Source organism: Haliaeetus leucocephalus, unplaced genomic scaffold, assembly GCF_000737465.1.
Source record: "Haliaeetus leucocephalus isolate CR32 unplaced genomic scaffold, Haliaeetus_leucocephalus-4.0 Scaffold906, whole genome shotgun sequence".
NCBI classification, from domain to species: domain Eukaryota; kingdom Metazoa; phylum Chordata; class Aves; order Accipitriformes; family Accipitridae; genus Haliaeetus; species Haliaeetus leucocephalus.
The window spans coordinates 8,640-15,650 of record NW_010973342.1 but is presented as its reverse complement, the minus strand read 5'-3'; positions in this window follow the sequence as shown (position 1 = coordinate 15,650).

Genomic DNA, 7,011 nt, shown 5'->3' with positions numbered 1-7,011 from the left:
GGACAGACCTTTGGTTTTTGCTTGGGAATCGCCATGATTGTTAGTAGGGCTTGAGTCCGCCGGAGTCGCCTCCTGCAGCACAGGCCGTGCGGGTCTCCTGGTCCTCGATTTCCTCCTCTTACAGGAGTGTTGAGAAGGCACTCTCTGTCCACAGCCAGCATTGCCTTGAAGATCGGTCTTAACCTCATCCCTTAAGCATTTATGATTGCAATTGTTAATGTCTGGGGCATATTCCCGTAGTTTTATGCCATTCAACTCCAGGTACTGCTGAGGTGCTTTGCAAACTGCAGGTTTATCTCAGGAGTTGTCCCCTGAGGCCAAGTTGGATGTCCGCTTAAATGAACATGGACAGCAAGCTGTAAGGAGAACCACACGCTAACCTTCATGTCTCCCATACAACTTCCAATAAACTGTGTTTTTCTCTCCTTCCAATGCTATTAATATAAATCATGAGAATACCATCGGTTCTGCATGATACAGCAAGGCAAAGCATTTATATCTGCTTGGCAGAAACTCCTGAAATGGGTGCTGGTTTGTGCTTTTTTCCCTTTGACTTGCTTCATTCGTAAAGTGAGTTTTTTCATATCAAGTGGGAAAAAGGCATCAGGATAGATGGGTATGACAGACTGCCTTGCACAGCATGTGAATATAATATATGGTAACAGCAATGTTCTTAGTGTGTTCTTGGCCAACTGACCTGTATACCAGGCATGGGGAAGCCCTTTGGGATTCTCCTTTGGGGGCTGGGAGAACGGGTGGGGGGAAAGAAAAAAAGGAATAAAGCTTTGGATTCTCAAACGCAGAAAGAATCAGCATTGTGGTACAGGGGTATGGGGTATAGAGGCTTTCGTGCAGACAGGTGTAGGCATTTCAGGATGAAAGGATGCTGAAATTTCCCAAGAACCTGTCTTGAGTTGGCTTCTGTAGCCATTCTGCTTAAGGAACATTGAGGACAGCACACCGCTATGCTGGGATTACTGTAAGAGGTTTCTGTACTCTTCACTTCTGCACTAAACAGATTTGGGTTTTTCCCTTGTCCAGTGTGTGGCTTCACAGAGTTACGTTTTCCTTGAAAGATTGCCATATGCCCAGTAAAAAAGCAAATTATCCATATGAAAACAGATTTTTTTTTTCTTCACCTGTTTGCATTTTTCACACATAAATGAATCTGTATGTATTTATTATGTCAATATTTCATGCTGTGGACAAAATAAAGATTCTACATTTGCCGTAAGATGTTTTTGTGCACCAAAGCTGAATTATCTGTTATGTACATGAATAAAATCTTAAGTGCCCAGAATCATGTTTACATTTTTTCAACTACATTAGTTCATAGAAGGTATTTTCTCTCCCTGCAAGGGTTGCCTGTGTGGTTTCTTAAAGCATTGACCTCTGCTCACATCCTAAGATTTTTAGTATAAATTTGATAATGACTTGAAACGATGTAGCTAATGTATTATTGAGATCTTATTCATTAACTTCTCATAAATATCCAAATAATGTCCTAGGCTTGGAAGTAGCAAGTGTGCCTGTGGAGACTCCTGTGAAAAATGTGGAGTCAGAGTTTCAGAAGCAGGTTTTTTTTTGTTTTTTTTTTTAGGTGCCTCAAGTATTTAAGAGGCTAGAAATCCAAATCTGAAGTAGGCAGGTAAGACTCAGCATGGCGCTCCTGGAGTTTCCATTTTTCCAGCTCATAGTGGGGTATGGAATTGATGCATTGTTACTTTTCCCTCTGCAAAGACTTCACTTAGATTTTATTAATTTGGTTAGCAAGTTTTAGCAATGTTTTCAAGTTTCCACAACTGTCCTCAAGCTTTAGCAGAGTCTTGGGGTTTTTTTTGAACAGAGATTTCCAGCCAGCTCAAGCTGTAAGTGCTCAGCTTCTTGGGGAATCACAGCTGACTCATATTTGGTGGCAGATTTATTTAGAATAGTTGAAGATATTACCGCTCCCCGCTGTCGTGTGGCTCTTCTCTTGAATGACTATGTGGGGATCTATCTGCCAATGTCAGTTTATATCAGCATACCTGTGGAGATGGTAGTCTTTGGCAGAGGGGTAGGCAGCAAGTGCGAACTGCTTCATTCCACCATACTAACTCTGCCAGAAAAGTCTGCCACCCCTGGGCTTGCGCTTGGAACATATTAAGACATTTCTGAGTGTTTTGGAAAGCCAAGTTTCGCTACATCTTTTTAAAGAGTGTGAATGTGCCACCTGCTAGAGTGTGTGCTTCATCTTCATGGCATTAATTACATAGCGATGACATGGATATCATATTAGGTTGCTTTAGAGAATGCTCAAATGTTATTATTTACTAAGTTGGTCACAGATACATATGGTAGCTTGTAAAATATGTAATGATCAATTTCTGTTCCAGAAGGCTCATAACCTGCAGCCTCAGTTCTCCAGACATGCAGATGTTTACCATTAGGCATGTGATATCAAAGATGTTCACATATTTAGAGTTGAATACTAATGTTATGCTTACGGCTCTGCTGGGCCAGCATTAAAGTAACAGTATGCATAGATGACAACATTGTGTGAGGAAAGTGTGTGGACTGAAGGCTGGACTTCAGACCATTAGCTAAGAAAGTAATGAAAAATCAAAGATTATGCTGTTGCATTGCTCAGCACATGGAATTTCTAAAATTCATAGCAACTTTTCACTTTTTTTTAGCATTATTTACCGTTCATCTTTGCTCACTAACAAATACGACTTGAATACTGATGAAAACACGCCCCTTAAATTTGCAACTCAGCAGTATAGCCTCAGGCACATGTTAACAAGTCCTTAGAAAGTATTTCACTGTCTTTTGGTATTTCCACATCACTTAGCATAGCATTGCATTTATACACAAGTTTTGTCTGATGCTGAGTAGCCATCAACTTTTCTAAAAGGACTGTTAAATAAAATACTTCTTTGTGCTGTGGCTTTTTTTCCAGGCTGCAGCTGGTTTATCTCGATGTCTTAAGGTCTAAATTGTGAAAACTGCTCCCAAATAGTCAAAGAGAAGTAGAACAAGAAGTTTGAAATGAGAATTAATGTTATACATCATACCTGCTGCTATTATGACAAGACTTTAGAATGCCAGATGTCAATATATATGTGCTTTCGATATTATATATTATTAGTAAAATATTTATTACAAATACCAACAAGATAAATCCTCTGTTCTGTGCCCTAAGGAATACTGAATTTTGATTCCAGCCAGACTCATGTCAGGTCAGTGTCAGAATGCTGATCTGAATTAATGAAAAAAGACAGACCGTGATGAGTATTTTCTGACCCTGATACCCTGATATAAACTGAAAGCTAAAAAATAGAATAGTTTTGAGTTACTATCTTCATAGAAATACTATAGCAACATGATCATTCAATATATAAAAATGCAAACACACTAAGAATTAGGGTGAAATTCTGGTTTCACTGACCTTTGTAGGGTCAGAATTTGTTCCAGATGGGTGAAGATCAAGTTCCCTGCAGTTTAAGAGAATCTCATTCTTGGTTGCTGCAATCCCACACTTGTAGTTTCCCCAGGCCACACCTTATTCCCTCATCCCTTGTTCAGATAGCGGCACTCCTGTGTTCCCATTCCTAGATCAGAGACCTGAACTGGGCCAAACCAAATGAAATTTTTGCCAGGTTGCTTTTCAATTAAATGAATGTTTGCGTGTTTCATGGGACTATTAGATGAGCTCAGGGCTTGGTGCAAAGGGCTGTGAATATGTAAGAGGAAGGTTGCAAACTCAGCAATACAGTTTTAGATTAGCTTCAGCTGTTACAGAGCTAAACCTTGGTTATTTCTCTTTTTTACAGGTTCTTAGCTTTGTCAGAGAGCCAAGGGAAAATTTGAGGGAAAGCTTGAGTGTCATGAGACAATTGGAATAGTAACCTTTGTGCACTTCACATGCCCCAGCAGTAAGAAGTGGTTGTAGAATTCCTGTCTTTCTGTGACCTCTGTGTTTTGAAAAGAACTCTGGGAGCCCTAAAAAGCTAATAAAAATTAAAGGCTGTTGACTCTTTAGGTTGAGCATCACATATGGACCTTTCTGGAAAGGCCAAATTTCTGTGCTGTTCTCTAAGATATATAACGTTGATCTCAGATGCTCTGAAATACAGGGTTATCTATTAAAATACTGTTGTTGGTCCCCCTTCTCCAGAAGCTACGTCCTTTTTTATGTTTGAATCAATACAGCTTTACCTGGAGCTATTAGTAATACAAGGACATGACCTCGTTACACTAAATTCTACCTCGACAAAGGTAGTTTTTGTCAGTAACATTGACAAAAATGTAAAGATGTATCTGTAGTACCCCCAGCTGTATAAAGGAAAGGAAAAGGATATGGAAAATTTTGAAAAAAAGAAAAAAAACCCAAACCTGTTGTATCAGCCCAGTCTGTGTTTTCACCAGCAATATAGCATTCTGTTTTGGACATCTTGTCAGGGAATGTATCAGAAATAATCTGAGGAGATGACAAAATAGTTAACAACTAGGGGGAAGGAAGGCATTTTGATACATGATCAAGTTAAATTGCCCCAAAATACAGCACAGCAATATAAAAGTGAATTTCAGAGGGATAGGCAGTGGCAAGTGGTCCACAGGGAGGCAATTAGATCCTTTTCACCCTCTTAAGGGGACAGTCATTGAAATTAAGAGGCAGTTGATTTAGAAGTGATAGAAGGAGTGTTGTATAATTAACCCATGGAATTCTTTGCCACAGGCTAACTTCCAGTCGAATTCCTTCACTGAATTCAGTCACTTACAAAGATAACACTTAAGAGGATACATACATTAGAATACTATCTGTAATTGCCTTAAGTAAGAAGGAAAACAATTGTCTTCCTGATTAAAGGCATAAAGTATACACCACCTGGAAGTAGGTGTAAATTCCCCCATGTGAAACATCATTTGAATGTATTGTGGAAGTTCTATGTCTTCCAGCAGATAGCTTTGACTGGTGTCTGCAACATGATATAGGTTATGGGCTACTCTGTTTTACTCTATTGAAAATGATCCTTACTGAAACAGATGAGATCATGATCTTTTGTAATGGAGGCTTAGGAAACCATATATATTTATACCCCCATATTTCACAACAGCCTAAACCAAATTAAGTGAGGCAATTTACAGTTGCCGAAATTGTTGAGCAGTTAAAGCTCCCCTCTTCCTAACAAGCTTAAAAAGGATCTTTATTACATCTGGCATTACAAGACAGAGTTGTCATGTAAAAGAACACATTATACATTTGTTACGATGACTGCTATGCTGTAGATACTCTGGTGTTAGCAATACTTCCACATCTGCTGCCATGCACAGGAGAAGCTATACCTGCATTACTCCTAACAACAAAAGGAATACATAGCTTCTAAAACAGACAAGCTTTTTTTCTTCCCAGAGTTGTATTATACACTGTCTGTAGTGAGACACAGCTATAAACAAAACATATTCCTTTCTAAATGCTCATTGTTGATTTGGTCTGACAAGAAAGGCTGTAATATTTGGTTACAGTGCTGTTATCAACATGAGGAGAAATGTGAAAGTATATTGGAGACAAATAAAAAGCCTTGAAATTTCTTAGCATACAAAGAGTTTTAACTATTTCAAAAAAGAATTAAGAGTAGTATGACCAAACATAGACTTTTAAAAAATGCATTGGCTTCCAGCTGTCACTCATGTACCTGGGATACCCTTGAGGGTTAGACAGTGTCCTTCATTTGCTGATGCTCTTGATGCCATATATGGGATTCAAATTTGACATCAGCATTTTATTTTGAGTCATGGTGCTCTTTTCTAAACGTTGGCTTTGCAGCTGATAATCGGCCACTCCATTTATAGTTGTCACGTTTTGCTGGTGACCTAGTCTCTGCTCCCTGTAGCATACCACTAATGCCACTGGTAAGAGCCAAAATAATTTTGACTGCCATGTGACATTGTACACTGTAAGATACAGCTCTCCCGGATGCAGTAGGTCTCCTGTGCTGTTCAGTGTACTTGCTTGGATTTGGTGTGCTCTGATTTTTAACAGCTTGAATCCAAACTAAAATTGTCAAACCGGAGCATGTTAAGGAATGCCATTCAGGCTTCTCAGTAAGGTTGCCTCATTTTCAGGTGTAGTGAATACGTGCATGTTCCTTCACCTCCATTAAGGGGGGTGTGTGTGTGTGTGTATGCAGGTACCGCCATAAAAATCAGACCTATAATAGAAAGAGCTTAAAGTAATTACCTTGAGGCACCCAAATTTGAAAGTGTCGATCTTCAGCCTTCTGATGAAAGCTTGTATATAGTTAAGGTTCCTATAGCATAGTTAATAACATAAGGAAATTTCTTGTATCTTGAGGCATGAGAAGGTTCTTCCTCCTAACATTAATATTAATTGTGTACTGGAGATTAGATTGCTTTCCAAGAATTAGAATCATAACACAGTTTCTCCATTCTCCATTAACAAGCTTTTTAAGACTTGGGTTTTGTTCTCATTAGTAGAGCAGAACAGTACTCTTAATTAAGCAAATGAGGCAGACAAAGACTGACATATGCAAACTAGAAAGAAGCCTGGTAGGCAAGAGGAACAAAAAAGAGGCAAAAGACTTCAGAAAAGCAGTAGTGTCACAGAATAATTCATCTAACTGCAGGGAACTACTGAAATGAGTGTGATGAAGAAGGATTTGGATCAGAAGATGTGATGATGTATCCAGAAAAAGATGTAATCCAAAAAGCTTTACTCAGAGCTCTGGAAGAGGGACTGTCTCAACTCCAGTATGTAAGCCACCAAAATGTTTGTTCCTTTATATGGGGGATTAGTCAGTCTAGCAAAAGGAACTCTTAATTGTGCAACATTTATGAGGACAGACTTGAAATGAACTACAGCTAGATTGGTATCATTTTCCATGTAGTGAAAATCTGATTCCAAACTATTTAAGTAGCCTTCAGAGACCTTTGTTTTCCATGCTTATCTGAGCTTGATTTTTAAGTAGAGTCTGCCAAGATGACCCCACTGAAAGGGGAATCAGAGCT